We start from the raw sequence: 16,319 nt of genomic DNA on the forward strand, positions 1-16,319 counted from the left end.
CTTGGGCATAGACACATACCACCCCTCCCCAACACTGTGGGCCTCAGTTTTCCCAGCTTAGCAATAAGGGTGCTAACTTGACTTAGCACATCATTGGCTTTCCCTTCTAATACCAGATCCCCAAGTTCAAGAGAACACATGGATTGGCAACAGGAGGAAATAAGAGGAATCTGCTCCCAGAAGCCCCCCCGGACCGATCCTTCACTCTGCCTAGGATCCAAGAACCAGCCATGCTATGTCCCTACCCACTCAACTAGACCTCCTTGAGGACAAATTCACATGTGACCAGCCCCATTTACCAGCAAGGACCTCAAAGCCCAGGGGGGACCAGGCTCTCCTAAGGTCACTCGGCAATAGGTGGCAGAGCCGAGGTCAGCACCCGAGAACTCTAACTGCCGCCGCCTGTGTCTGCTACCAAGCCCTAGGCACCCTGCATCCTACACACCACACTGCCCTCTGAGCTGCTCTGGATGCCAAACTGCTTGACGTATGGACCATTTTCTCTGTAGGTGGTAAGTATCAGACGGAAATGTTTCCCAGCAAGTTATTTCTAGAGCTTCTCGCAAAGGCAGAGCTCTGAAGGGTTTTCCTTAAAAAAAGAAAGAAAGAAAGAAATAGTACTTCCACAAGGGGCTGCGATGACGAAAGAGGACATGTAGCTCACAGGGCCGCGTGGAGCCTGAACCCAGAGAAGACAGCAGGCCCCTCCCACAGGTGTCTCTGCCAGTCCCCAGGCCACCAGGCCAGATTGACACAACTTTGGAAACATTTCTGACAATTCAGACGGTTTCCACATCTGCTGCACTGAGTGATCCAGGTTTCGTCTGTGGGCGGGGGGATTGCGGAGCTTTGTCTGCTTTTTCTCTCCTTCTCAGACAAGCTCTGCTGGGCTGCAGGGCCTTCAGGGGCTGCTGTAAGCTGATTTCCATATTCACTGTAGGCCCTGGCCAGGTGGACAAAGGCCCAGTGTGTCTGTGGCCCAGAGAAGGCCCAGTGATCAAGGGGCGACTTCTGTGTTTTCAACCAAGACAGCCCACAATGGACATAGCACTAAGTCATCAATCATGTCAGCCATGGGCCCTTTCCCGGCCTGATGAACCAGCTGGTCACCACTGAGGTTCTTGGGGAAGGAAATACAGGGTCAGAAGTCAGAGCCTGGGTTTCCAAGGCTGGCTTGATTACCAAGCGCTGTGTCACCTTACATAAGTTACTTGAACTCTCTGTGTCTCCAGGATCACTTCCTGGTTTTACTGGAGAGGAAATAAACGTGCCTTCCTACTCTGAAAAATAGAGTCACTCCACAGTAGTCTGGGAATGGGGAAGTGGGGTCAGGGAAATGAGACTGACTGTGTGTTTCCTCCTAGATTGGGCAATCCTGGGGCATGGTTGGACTTCAGCACAGGTCTGCCACCAAGGAAGGGGGCCCTTCATCGTGTGCCAAGTCCTGGAAGAGAAGCTAGAGACAGGTAAGGGGATGGGGAGAGGCACGTACAGACTCTTCAAAAGGGCCATGAGGGAGCAGGGAGGCAGGACTGGGGCAGGAAGAATGCTGGCCCTGATTTCAAACCCCTAGTGGCCCGTCCCGAAGCAGAGGGGCCCATGGGACAAAGGCAAGATAAAAGTGCAGAAGCTAAAAGGAGACAGATGCTCCGCTCCACGGAAGGCAGACCTTCTCCGCCTGCACAGTGAGGAGCTGGGGGAGTGAACTCGGGGTTTGTGCCCCCGCACCACCCCATCCCTCATGTGTGCAGGCAGCAGCTGGACGTGCTAGCACACACAAGGTCCACAGCAAATCGTCCAACACGTGGCCGCTGCCGAAGCAGAGGGTCCCGTGGCTGAGGCTGACACCGCCGTAGGACACTGCAGAGCAAAACAAGTCACCCTGAAGTTTCTCCCTAAGACCAGAGTGTTCGTGTGTGCATGGTCCGGGCTGACAGGGCTGCACCTCCTCCCCCAACTGCTAAGTGAGCACTCAGGCTCAGGCAAGCGAGCCACAGATGCTTAGAACTAAACACCCCCACCCTCACCTCTCAGGAACCCTTGCCGGCCCACATGCCCCACCCAGAGCCTCAGAAGACATTCAGCAACTCCAGTCTATGCTTCCACTGGGTTCTAGATTCCTGGCTTTGTCAGGAGTGAGAGGGACCGTGTGCCTGTCCGGAGAAGCTTCCCTGGCTTGGGGGCATGGACAGTCACAGGTGGGGCGGGGACTCCACCCTACAGGGGCAGAGAAGCAGAGTAGGTGAAGTCGGAGTTAGCAGTGCCCGCACCCAGCCTAGTGAACCCTTTGATGCTGCGTGGCGGGGGTGGGCACTGAGGCTAGCAGGCTCCTCACTCCATGTCCCCAGCTGATACGTAGAGAAACCAACACCCAAGCCCCAGGCTGTCAGATTCCAAAGCCTTCCACTGGCTAGGCCGCCTCATGTCAGGGACAAAGCCCCACTGACTGTGGGCTAAACAAGGAGAGGAGAGGGAGTAGATGGACATATGCCTCACCCATCACCTGGGGACAGGTAACCCCCAGACTTTCTCTACAGGGGTCCTCTGAGTCTCCCCTCTGGGGCTGGAAAGGGATTCCTTGCCCCATCTCCTACATGTTCAACATTCCCCCCCACCCCTCCAACACACACACCATCTCCATGGAGCAGGCTCTGCCTGGGCAGCAGCTTGTCCCACAGAAAGCAAGGATTTGCCTCCTGGCTCTGCCAGTCATTCGAGGTTTACCCAACCTGACCTCCACCTCAGCCTCCCATTGAAGATACAAAAGCACAAAAACCCACCTGGATAAACTAGAGGCCTTCAGGAGGGTCCAGCCATGCCAAGGATCCGCCCAGAACCCAGCACGTGGTCCATGCACAATAAAAGTCTCACATGCTCCCAGTCACCTGTCCAGTGACAGGGGTCTCACTCCATTCACAGGGCCGCCCTTCCAACTTTTCACCAGATTCTGATGGATAGTGACACCATCTGAGCATAGAAAGAGGCCCCTCTTTACCATCTTTGGCATGACATACACTCCCTAAGGACAGGCTTTCCCCTTTGCCCCAAGATGACCCTGCAAAAGTGCCAAGATGAGATGGGGCTCGGCTCCCCCTGTAGCCACTCCCCCACCATTGCCTTAGGCTAAATGCCCCTGGATCCCACCATCCACCTTCAGAGCATGTGGTTCTAGGACCTACACCAGCTTGAACACCTTCTTTTGGACTTACTGTCACATGCCCCCTCCTCCACCTTGCACCCCAACGTCAGTGAGGCTCTCATCCTTAACCCCCCCACCCCATTCTACTCAGAGAGCAGGGGTACCCCAAGCAGGACCAGGGAGATCATCCCAGTGGGAGCTGGGGGACCCCACTGCAGCCCTAGCTTGCTGAAAAGAGGCACTCTGCATCTGCTCTGACAGCCTGCACACGCTCCCCCATCTGGAGCCAGGGCCCCGATTCTCCACACAGCCATCTTCCTGAGAAGTCAGATATCTGCTGCCTGCCTGCCTGCGCTTCATCAGGATTCAGCAAAAGGGACATAAATAAATAAAGGAAACTCTGCTAGGCTCCTTCCGCCTAACGATCGCCAACATGCAGACGCTTAAAGAAACATTTTTCCAAAGGAACAATGGGTGAAAACCATCCAGACTGGGGAAGAATTTGCTGTCAGATATTATTGTTGGTTGCATTTTTTAAAAAAATAAAAAGCCAAAGCAGGGGCCTGGGGTGGGGCAGACTTCACTGAGATTTCCATCTACCCAGGAGGCTTCCTGCATTTCAACTTTTGTTTATTTGTTTGTTTTTGTCAATACGTGAGCGTCTGAAATTTGTAACACACTCACTAGCAGCTAGAAAAATTCCCCAATCAGAGGGCAGTATTTGAAAACAGTCTTTTTAATTTCTTTCAGCTGGGACTCTATCGCTGGATCTTTGGTTAATGTGGATTCTTTATTCATGATCTTTCCGCCTCCTCATCTCTGTGCAGCTAATCAGCCGTTGGACATATGGAATTGTTCATGCTTAAAGCGGTTAGCAACGCCCCAGGACAGACGGGCTTCAGACAAATGCGTCACTCACCTTTTGGGCAGAGCCCCCCAGACCCTGTTAGGCCTTCTTGGGCAGAACCCCTGCAGCCACAAAGATAACATGCTCAGGCTGTGCCAGGCCAGGAGCGTGTTTTCCCAGGCTGCACAGGGCAGTGTGTCGGGTGGCTGGAGGGCTTCCTCTGGCTCCCTAATGCATGCTGTGTGACCACGGCAATCCTCTTTCCCTCTCTGGCCTCCTTCTGCAGCAGTTAAGTGTGGGGTTGGACTAGAATCAGGAAAAACGCTGAGAGAGGCAAACAGTCCAGGACCTCTGAGGATCGGGGACTCTCCCTATGTGGGCTGTCTCATGTAATGACAGCCCATGGTTTGCTCAGCTCACCTATTGCATGGGGGTAAGATGAAAATGGGGGTTCCACTAGAGCAGGTCTGACTCATCAAACACCTAGACTTTTATCCGTAGACGCTGAAGGCATCCATCCTGCTCATTATGCGGCATTGGGCCAGGGGCAGAGTCTGCCCTCCTTGGAGGTGGGGGGTCCTCGGCTCTTACTGCTGCACCCCTTTACCTTCATGGTGCTGATGAAGCAACATATGCCTAGAGAGGGTCTACCACTCCCTTGCCCAGACCACAGGATTGCCAGACAAAACACGGGGTGCCCAGTTAAGTCTTAATTTCAGACAAGGAACAAATAGTATTTTAGTATATGTCTGTCCCAAATATTGCAAGGAACAAACTTATCCTAAATAATTTTTGCTGCTTGTCTGACAGATACATTTACTTGGGAGTCCCATTTTCATTTTCCAATTTCTCTTTTTATTAAATCTGATAACCATACCAGGACACAGTGTATAAGGCACCAGATCCAGGCCCAGAACTCAGGCCCCACCCCCAGCTCTTACCTCCTTCCTAGCACTTCTTACCCCCTCCCTTCCTGTATCCTCTGACCCCAAAGTTCTGCAGGTCGCTATCATGATGCCTGAGAGGAAGCGTCCCTATCCTCCCTAGTAGTCAGTTCTTAAAACTCTGGAACCATACGTGGGCTCTAAACAAATCCAATGGCTCTTCATTCATCTTGAATTAGTGATAGGGGTCCCGCCAGGGCCTAGAACAGGTTCTAGCATGCTGCAAGCATGAGAAAAGGTTTACGGAATGAATGAGGTAATGGATGGATAGAGGGGCTGAGTTGCAGTCCCTCTGACTGGCTCTCGGCAGTGGTATTTATGGAACCATGCAGGATGCTCACATGAATAAGTTTTCGCACTAGGAGCAGCATCACAGCATACCCCTATCCTGTGACCCTGCTGCCTCCCAGGCCTCAGGACCTGGGCAGCACAGACACGGGTTCTCTTCAAAGAGAGTCTAATCATGGTGAGGGTGGAGAGCTCTGCCATGGGTCAATCCTGTGCGTAAGCCCTCTGCCCGTCACCCCCACTGCCTCTCCATCCTCGTCCAGCACTCCTTTCAGAGTTCATGGAGCCAGTGAAGCAGAGACGGAAGGGAGGAGACGGTTGGGAGTGAGCAATGGGCCGTGTCCTAAAGTGCCAGCCAGATGGCCATCTGTGCAGCGTGGCCTCCCTAGGCCTGCAGGGGAAGGAAGCATGAAACCAGAGCCAGGCAAGGGTGGGGATCCAGCCAAGTGCCTCTCTGCAGGCTCCTCCAAGCACATGCCACTTCCTCGCCCAGCAGACATGCACATACACGCGTGCACACACTCCACTCTGTCATCTCCCTGGTTGATACTGATGGGTCTTGGGGGGAAGGGTGGCTGCTCTTTCCAACCCACCCAAGATCACAGTCCACCTGCAAAAGCACAGGGAACGCTCAGAGGACTTTCCTAAGCATCTGCTGAGCCTTAGGCACTGCTCACCATAGATGGAGACAGTCAGATACAGGAGAACAGGCCTCAAAGACAGGATGGTACCATGGGATAGCCTGAGAATGGGAAAACCTCATTCCTCCTGGAATCATCTGAGCTCCCCAGATAAACCACAACCCTCTTTTCAGGCCTCATTTGCAGCATCTGTGTAATGGAGACCACCAACCCCTATTCTGCTCACCTCGTTAAAAAAGAAACTCCTTGTAGACTACAAAGGACCAGTAGAACCCACAACCTCTGCTTTCTGCATGTGCTTCCAGGACTGAAAGGAGGCCTTTCTGTTTTCATTGGATGTGCTATGTCTCCATACAGCCCAGGGTCTGGCGCTTGTGCAGATACTAAGGACCAGAAGAGCTCAGACACCGAAGTTGCTAGAGGCTGGTCTCGTGCGTCACACAGGCCTGTCACCTCCCTCCTTCTGCCCACTAGACCTCTGTTAATGTAGCCCTTGACTCTCACAGAATGTACTGTCAGCTCCAGCCCTATGCCTGTTTCCCATGCTCTGTGGCCAGCCCTCCAGCCCTGCCCTGGGTGGGCCTGGGGCCGCAAGGTGCCCTGTTCCCAGGCCTGCACGAATCCCCTCTGAGGGCACCTCCAGCGAGTGAGCAGGCCTGGCTAAACCACTTCCTGAGCCAGGAGGGGATTAGAGGCCCCCACTGAGCCCGGAGCTGGGGATTTGGCACCGAAAACCCCTCCCTTTCAGCTGGGCAGAAAGGAGAGGGAGCAGAGCCAACAGCCCCGGGGCTTCCTGGAGAGACTGTGCACCAGAAGCCTCCTGTTTCTTGAGCTTCTGCTGATGGAGCCCACGTTCCCCCCGCCAGCCCCTGGTTGCCCAGTTCCTGAAACAAGCTGCCCTGCAACCGGGCACTGCATGCAGGCCCGAGGGCCAGGCTGGGTTGCCAGGGACATGGGGCTCAAGTCACCCCGCCCACCCAGCTTGCACGCCACTCAACAGCCCCTTCCCTTCCTGAAGCCTTCATTTGCTCAGCTGTAGAATGAAGCAGGGAATGAATGAAACTGTAGAATGAAACTCCAGAATTGAATGGGTCTTAGGAAAGCAGATTCTGTGTGGGGAAGGGGTGTCAAGCACCACCATCTCCCCCCTCACTTCTACCCCCCTTCAAGGTGCTCCCTCCCAGAGCCTGGCCCTCGCTGCCCCAAGGGGAACTCTGGGCTTTCATAAACCCTGCCCACAGATCCAAAGGACAGTGGCAACAGCTTGCAAGGGCCAAGGCTGGGACGTTGTGAGCAATCAAAGTAAAAAAATGAGAATATCAAATTAAAACTCATTTATCAAGTAAATATCCACAAGGTTATAAAGAAATCACTAAATAAATAAGGAAATGGAGGCAGCTCTTTCTTATGGAAGAATTCCAATTAATAAACGTAGAATGGATGAGGGAAATTTAAATATTCACCATTACAACACCACAGTAGTAATTATTATAGACAAGACGCTAAAATTCACAGGTGAAAATTTGAGGAGAAATAGAATTTTGAATTGCCTCAAAGTATCCCCTCCAAGATGTTTACCAATACAAAGGGCAAAACACACACAGTAATCTGCAGTAGGGAAACCCAGCCAATCCCACCATTACCGTGTGATCAAGGTTAACATCACCAATAAAGGGACATATTGACATCATGTGATCCCTGATATGATGCACTAAGAAAGGTGCATCACATATGTGGTATTCTTGCCCAGAAAATGTGTAACCTCAACCGAATCTTGAGGGGAAAAATCAGACAAATACAAATTGAGGACCATCCTACAAAATAACTGCTCAGTACCCTTCTGAAAGGTCAAGATCACGAACAGCAAAGCAAACTAAGGCATAGTCACAGACTGGAAGGAACTAAGGAGACGTGACAACTAACACAAGATGAGATCCTGGATGGAATCCTGGAACAGAGGAAGGACGTGAATGAAAAAAAACAGTGACATCTGAAAGAAGTCTATGGTCTAGTACTAGTATTTCCCAATATTAATTTATTGCTTTTAGTCATTATAAATTATATAAGATGCTAGCATTAGGAAAAGCTAGGAGGGTACACAGAAACTCTCTGTACCTTATGTAAAAATTTGTATTTCAAGTAAAAAGTTAAAATACCTGCCTATATTCCATTCTCTGGAGCTTTTCACTGATGCCAGTCAGTAGATCACAATGTTTCCTCCTGTGAATCCATCTCCTAAAAAGTGGTGGGTCCTCTGTGCCAGGTGTTTCACAAACACAATTTCACTGCATCTTCATAATGACTCTCTGAAGGAGGTTATCAGTAGCCCCATTTTACAGATAACAAAGCTGAGGTCCAAGGCCACAAACTAGAAAGTAGAGGCACCAAGGTTCAACCTGAATGCATTCTATCTGAGTCCATCTGAATGCAGAAACTGTAAGTGATGCCTTATCCAAATGCAGGAGCTCACAGAGGAGGTTGTGGGCATATGAGCAAGCACCAAGGGCAATGCCATTTTGTCCTTCAAAGCATGGCATTTAGATGTTACCTACCTAATCCAAACACAGGACTGTCTTCTGACAGCCAGGTAGTGGTTAAGAACAAGCCCGTAAGTTTAAGAACTATATCCGTACCAATTCCAGGTCTGTTACTTATCTATTGTATTCTTTTCAAAGTTACTCAATCCCTCTGAGCTGAAGTCTCCTCCTGTATAAAATGAGGGTAGTGTTTAGTGCCTGTCTATAGTCTGGCTCTGAGGGTCAAGCACTTAAAACCGTTATACACACTTCATAAGTGTTAATCATCACTTTTTATTTTCACTCTCTGCATCTGTCTTCAACCACCTGCAAAATGCCAGCTTGATTAGTGGGTTTGTCTAAGCTAAACAGCAAGTCAAGGCCCAAGCAAAAGCTAACAGTGCACTGTGGAGAATGCAGCAGAGGAGGGAATCATCTGGCTGTCATTATCAGCCTAAAATCCGAACCTGGGTAATGGCCAAGAGTCATCTAGGGGCATTATGGAATTAGAAAAATGTCAAAGCAGGAAGAGATCCCTGGGATAATCTAATTCCCTTGCAATGTGGTCCCCAGGCAGAGGTGTTCTACCACTGCAGGTGTGACCAACCTAGGGTTAATTTTTAAAAGAGACAAAATTAAAAGAGGGAAGGAGAGGGAGAGAGAGAAAGAGAAAAAAAAGGAGGGGGAGGGGAAGGGAGAGGAAGGATATAGAAGAAGGGGAAAAAATTCTCACCTAAGGATCTCACCAAGGAATCCTAGAATCTCTGAAATTTTGAACATGAATCAATAAATCTAAGAATGCTACTCAATATCAAAATCTAGGTAACATTTGCCTCCTGCTGGTTCAGTGAAAGCACAATTTTTTTAATGCATAGAATGACTGAAACCAAGCTGAGAACACCCTTGCTGATGTAAACCTGGAGATGGAATTGAAAGGAGCATCGACAGAATAAGCCCTGGGGTTCTCCAGAGTGCTGAAGTCTGTTAAACAGCAGAATTCTCATCAACTTGATCAAAACCCATCAATGACTCACATCATGTCTATATGTTGGCACTATTGTAGTAATAGGCTGATTGAAATGATTTTAGGACTGCAGAAATCCATAGTTTTGCATAGCTAATAGGTTGGCCTTAGATACTACGTTTTGAGGATGTATATCTTGCATTCAAACGCACTGCAGACCTCCAGCCACAACTGCAAATACTTCGATACCAAGAGACAGTCTCTGAGAGAATATAAGGTACATATCTTATATTTTGTTTTAGGTAGGCTTTGCAACAAACTGTGATCCCACCTACATTTACTTCTTTTTTTCCTTAATAAATGTTATCATTTTTTACATTTTATTTATTTATGGTTGTGCTGGGTCTTCATTGCTGCACAGGCTTTCTCTAGTTGCAGAGAGGAGGGGCTACACTATAGTTGCAGTGCATGGGCTTCTCATTGCAGTGGCTTCTCTTGTTGTGGAGCACAAGCTCTAGGGCATGGGTTTCAGTAGTTGCTGCATGGGCTTAATAGTCGTGGTTCGAAGTCTCTGGAGCATAGGCTCAGTAGTTGTGGCACACAAGCTTAGCTGTCCCTCAGCATGTGGAATATTCCCAGACCAGGGATTGAACCCGTGTGTCCTGCATTGGCTGATGGATTCTATACCACTGAGCCACCAGGGAAGGCCTCACCTACATTTACTTCTAACCATTCTTTGCTTCAGTGGCCTCTGCTCTAACTTGGGAAGGTTGGATGAGGTCCATGGCTTTCAACCGTGGGTGCACATTAGCACTAACTGGGAAAATCTTTTTAAATACTAACACCTCTACTCTGACCATTTTAGTCAGAATATTTGGAGTGGGTAACACTCCAGTATTAAGTGGTCTACTAAATGTATAATTTAGAGTCCCCAAGAAAAAGAACACAAAAATTATTTGAAGGAGTAACAGCTGAGATTTTTTTTTTAATTTCATTAAAAATATAAATTGACATACCCCAAAATTCAACAAACCCCAAGGAAGGATAAATACAAAGAAAATCACATCAAGGCACATCACAATCAAGTTCATGAAAACCAATGTTAAGGAGAAAATCTTTAGTCAAAGAAAAAAGTTTCCCTATATTGCTTATAGGGAAACTTAACTAAAAATTACAAAGACTACTCAAGTGAAACTATGCAAGCCAGAAGACAATGGAACAATATCTAATGGATAAAGAGGAAGGGGAAATGACTATCAACCTAGAATTCTATATCAAGTGATAATATCATTCAAAAGTAAAGACAAAATAGAGAATTTTCAGATAAATAAAAACTTAGAGAAATGATTATCACCAGCAGACATTCATTATAAGAATTATTAACTAAAGTTCTTCCAGCTCAAATATCAGATAGAAATCAGGTCTACACAAGCAAATGAAGAGTATTGGCAATGCTAAACATGTAGGTAGATAAAAATGTACATTTTTTCATTTACTATTTTTAAATGTAGCTGACTACCTAATATAAAAATAACAGTATACTATGGAGTTTATAATGTATGTGTAAATAGAATATTTAACAACACTAGCACGAAGGACAGGAAGGGAAAAGGAATTACATTGTCATAAGGCTTTTGCATCATACATAAAGTGGTATTATATAAACAGAAAGTAGACTTTGATAAGTTAAACATGTATATTATGAATTCTAAAGCAATCACTAAAAATGTAAAACAAAGGTATAGCAAATAAGCTTACAGAGAAGGTAGAATGGAATTCTAAAAAGTATAGCATTGATTACAAAACAAAACAGGGAAGAAAGTGAAACAAGGAACAAATGGAAAAAATAGAAAATAAATAGCAAGATGATATATTTGAACCCAATATACCAATGACCATTCCAATTCAAAGGCCCAAGATTGACAGACTAGATTAAAAAAAGCAAGACCAAAATACACACTGTCTATAAGATATGTATTTAAAATACACAGATATAGACAGTTTAAAAATAAAGGATAGAATAAAATATACCACCCAAACACTAATCTTAAGAAGGTTCTATTCAGCATGGCTATAAAGTCAATGATACTGCAATAACTTTGTATGATGACAGGTGGTAACTGGGCTTATTGTGATGATAATTATATATCATAACATATATAAGTACCAAGTCACTATGTTGTACACCTGGAACTAACATAGGTAGATTACATTTAAATTTCTTAAAGGTAGCAGTAAAAAAATGTTCTATTGTCAATACAGCTCAATAAAAAGTAACAAAATGATTGTTTTAATTTTGGAAAAGAAAGTTCTATTGACTACATTGATATCAAATAAAGTAGATTTCATAAAAAGGAATATTACTTAATGACAAAAGGGTATGGTAAAAATAAACAGTATAAACAATTTTACACCATAAATTCAAGAGCTTAGAGAAAATACACAAATTCTTTGAAGGGTATAAGGTACCAAAACTCATTCAAGAAGAAATGGAAACACTGAATAATCCTATATCTCCTAAGCAAACCAAATTTATAGTCATAATTTTCCTACAAAGAAAGTATCAGTTCCAACAGTTTTCCTGGTAAATTCTATTTTTAAAAATTAGAAATTTTTAAGTTAGAAAAAAAAATACCAAATCTATCAAACTCTTTCAGAAAACAGAACGAGAAAACCCTTCACAACTCATGAAGCCAACTTATCTTGAAGCCAAAACCAGAACAAAAATATTAAAATAGAAACCTACAGATCAATACTCTTCATGGGGCAAAAACACTTTTAAAATATGAGCAAAGTGCATTCAATGACATATAAAAAGAACAATACACTATGACTCAGAGGGATTTATCCTAGGAATAAAAAGTTAGTTTGATATGCCAACACCTGTGAAATCAAATGATTATCTCAAAAAAAACATTAACTCATTTGACACAATTCAACATCATTTGTGGTAAAAACTTACCATATAGCAGGAACATATGCATGCACTTCCGGGACGCTTTTCTTTGCATGAGGTCCAGAACCTTGCTTTCCTCCCTGTACTGGCCCTTCTCCCCAGGTTTCAGTCATGCTAAGGCCCAGAAGTCCAACGTCAGGCCTGGGGGGAAAAGGGTGGTAGCTGAACACTTAGTGGATTCATTTTCCAAGTCAGAGGCTGAGTCTTTGAGTAGCTCAGAAGTGGCCCAGCATCCCCCAACCCAAGGTTCAGGGGGGAGGGTGGTAGGGGTGAATAGACTAGGAGTTCTAAAGCTCTTTCTATTGATACTTCAGAATTTTCACTGCACTTCAGAAACTGTTCACTGATCCACAGATCCTTCGAGCATGGCAGGAATCTGGAACAAACCTGTCCTTCACTTACATGAAGAGAAACTGAGGCCCTGACAGTTCTGCAAGTGAAAAAGGGAAAGTGTAAGTTACTTAGTCATGTCCAACTCTTTGCGACCCAATGGACTGTAGCCTGCCAGGCTCCTCTGTCCATGGAATTCTCCAGGCAAGAATACTGGAGTGGGCAGCCATTCCCTTCTCCAGGGGATCTTCCCAACCTAGGGACTGAACCCAGGTCTCCTGCATTGCAGGCAGATTCTTTACAACCTGAGCCACTGCATACAATTTAGAGGAAAGGCCAGAACTCCCCAGGCCGGGGACAGGGAGAAGCAGCCATCACCCCATCACCAAACACAGACTTCCTAGTGTCACCCTGGGTCTTATTTTTGATTATGAACATGTATAAACTTACCAAAAGGTAGAGATGGTATCATTAATATCCACAGATATATAACTGTCATCTAGACTGAACAACTGCTAACATTTTGTACTATTTGCTTTTTTTTTGCTAAAATATTTTAAATTACAAATATCACTATCTTTCACACTTAAATTCTTCACATTTCTTTTAAAAATAAGAGCATATTCCTATGTTCATTACAATGTCATTAAGATGCCTAGTAAAATTTTAAAAAATTTCTTAATAATGCCCAGTCTCAATTTGTAGCAGATGCTGCTGACATCCATCCCATCTCTCCTGGCCCTCCTCCCTGGAAGTCAGTTGCAGCTGCAGTGGGGCGCACCCTTACACACCCGCACTTCCAGCTCAAGCACCTGCATGTCCATTTGAGGGCAGGCTAGTGCTGCAAGACTGTTTTCCCCATAATGCAACAAGCTCAAGGTGCCAGGCAGTTAAACCCCAGGAGCAACCCTCAACCACTGAGGGACAGGACTTGGTCACTAGGTACCCAAGCCTCCTTACCCCTTGAAGGGACCCTTCTGAGTGTGCTGTGTACAGCCACTAAGGGGGTCCCAATGCAACTGAACCCTCATGGCCCACAGCAGGAACCTGCCTGCTAGATCAGCCTGCACTGGTATTCCTCCCTGGCTGTGTCACTCTGAAGCCTTTACTGTGCTTCCTGGTAAACATCTCACACCCTGATTCCAGTCTCAGCATCCACTTTGGGGGACCCCAAACTAAGATAATGTTCAAATTTTTCCATCTGTCTTTATCATCATGTGTTTTCAATAGGTCAAAACCAAGAGCCTAAACAATGTGGGGGTTTTTTTGTGGAAGGGGTGGGCAGTCAGGGACAGTAAGAAGACGTCCTCAGTTCTGTCACTGGGCCTGGGCTGCTTGACCAGAGGGACTGGACAGCTCTGGGTTTTGCCCACTCAGCTTCTGAGCTCTCGTCCTACAGAAACTGCTCCTTCCTGACTCTCTGCTCCAGGCCCTGAGGTGGGAAAGTGAGCCAGGCCTGGACAGGCAGGGTCCCCCACTCCTCAGGCCACAGGCATTTGTTCAGGGAGGGGCAGTGACCCTGGTGAGCCAAGGAGAGTCGGTACCAGGATCTGGTTGAAACCACCGGGGAAGAGAGGTTTACTATCTATCAGACAGGATGTGAGCCTGGAGCTGCTGGGGCCATTTCTGCCACCCTCTGGGGACAGCCAGCCTGAGGCTGAAGTCAACACAAAGAAACAAAGGCTGAGAGATGGAGCTAACAAATCCAAACGGAACCTGGGTCCAGTCATGCCTGACTCCTGGCAGGTGAGTCAGTCACCTCCCTTTCCACTTAAGCCTGGCAGAGCTGAATTTTTCTCCCTCCCAACAAAAAAGTGAGGGCTGACTGCTACAGAGTCAGAATTCTCTATTCTCTGGGGACCCCTGATTTCCCACCTTAGTGGCGGCACCTGTGTCGTACACCAGATGTTCACCCAGGTGGTCAAGAAAAGTGTCTTGAATGGACCAGGACTCACCAGAAAGCCAGGTCAAATTCCCTCCATCATCATCCCTTGCCTCCTTCCAGCCTGTTGTCTGCACTGTCTATAAAAATAGCCTGTGTGTGCCCATCACTGCTTTACGAGAATTCCCTGAAGACCCATAATACATAGTAGTTTATACCAGGCTGTGTCCCAAATTTATTTTAAATACAATAATAGCTGGTGAAAGGAGCAAGTCACTTCCCTGGGGAGTGAGCCTAGCCTACTGCCTACCAGCCACCTCTCCTGAAAGGGAAATTACACACTCTGGGAATGGCTGGCCGCTTGGGGACTCACAGAAGCCTAGGAACGGTCCCCTTAGGGCCACTGTGGGTGCCTATTCCTCTGGCAGGAATAGGCTACTGCTGGTCGAGCACCTCCTTTTGTGCCAGACATTGCACCAAGTGTTCTGCACACACCGTGTGTGTCTCCTGAAAACCATCTGGAGAGAAGGACCACTGTCCTCATGGGACAACAGAGAGAATACCAGGCCAGAGAGGTAAGTGATCTCCCAAGGGCACAGAGCATTTGTGATGGAGCTGGTATAGGCATCAATTCTACGTCTAGAAAACATGTTTTTCCCGCAATGCTTCTATCTTTTCCCACTAACTTTCGTAGAGGTTCAATAAGTATGCAATAGGGCTGTGAACAGAAATCCAATTGTCTGCTCACTGACCCTCTAGACAGTGAACTGGGTGATGGGACCACACAGATGCTGTCCACATACAGAGAACATGTTTAGAGAAAAAGGGCTTCCTGAACTGGCTGGGCTTCTTTTCAGTAAGTCTGGAGGAGGTACTGAGCACCCCTGCTTTTTTTTAACAAGAGTCCTAGGGGATTCTTGTGATTAAGCACTGTTGATGGCTGTGCCATGGCGAGCTGCAAAAGAAAATGCCTGTGACACTGCTCTTACTCAGATTGAAGTGGAGGGAACAGCAACGCCTATTTACTGAACAAGGTGGGGGCGAGTGGGAGCGAGTGAGGGAGGGACAAGAAATGAAAGAATTTTACTCTGCCTATGGCAGCAAACAGAGGTGTTTCCCCCTCTCCCCGCCCCCCTTGAACCAAGTGATGACTTTAGAGAGTTTTCATCTGTACCAAGACTGTGGGTATGGGGCTGTTGAGCAGCTCTCACTATTTGGTAAAATAAGGTATTTATTTGCATCTTCTACTATTTCACTTCTCTCGGCATCTACTATTTCACTTCTCTCGGCATCATCTCTGCTGCAAAGTTGATGGACAGAGCCTTCAGCTCAAAGCTCAGAGAAGAGAGAGCCCAGGAATGCTTCAAATGTCTGCTGCCAATATCCACTGTCCTGGTCCCCCTGTCAGTCCAGGGAGCCATGCACATGCGTGTGACTCTCCGGGAGAGCCCTGGTCTAGGCAGATCAGCACAGCCTCTACCCGGAGCTATTCACCTGGACATGGGAGGAGGTTTTGGACTGGGAATCATGGCACTGGAATCATGGAAGGGTATAAGCTTCCATTTCTACATCTGAAAATGGGGATGACAATTGTATTTTTTCATAGTCTTCTTGTGATGATTCATCACAAGATGTAAGTAATGCATATAAAGTGGCTAGATTTAGCTAAAAATTTTGACTATTATGCTACCTGTTGTTAATATTCTCACTTCATCTAAATGCAGATTCTACCTGCAAAGATCCATTTGCTTTTTCAGCTGACTCTGAGCACATAATTATATAGTGTCAGGGGTGGAAGTACCTTCTAGACAT

At 46.8% G+C, this 16,319-nt stretch overlaps 1 protein-coding gene across 2 annotated transcripts in view; it reads right to left on the reverse strand.

The window, feature by feature from the left end:
• The window catches only part of RPS24 (ribosomal protein S24), a 450,090-nt gene that overhangs the window by 91,972 nt on the left and 341,799 nt on the right, over positions 1–16,319 (reverse strand). The window contains exon 8 of one of the 2 annotated variants that reach the window (XM_081573818.1): positions 10,295–12,436. The exons of the other annotated variant lie outside the window; for it this stretch is intronic. The gene's annotated coding sequence lies outside the window, so the exon portion shown is untranslated. Of the gene's footprint in view, positions 1–10,294; positions 12,437–16,319 lie in introns of those variants that run through there. 2 annotated transcript variants of the gene reach the window in all.

The sequence above is a fragment of the Giraffa tippelskirchi genome, chromosome 2 (genome assembly GCF_054371585.1).
Source record: "Giraffa tippelskirchi isolate mGirTip1 chromosome 2, T2T-mGirTip1v1.2.pri, whole genome shotgun sequence".
In the NCBI taxonomy this organism is placed as follows: domain Eukaryota; kingdom Metazoa; phylum Chordata; class Mammalia; order Artiodactyla; family Giraffidae; genus Giraffa; species Giraffa tippelskirchi.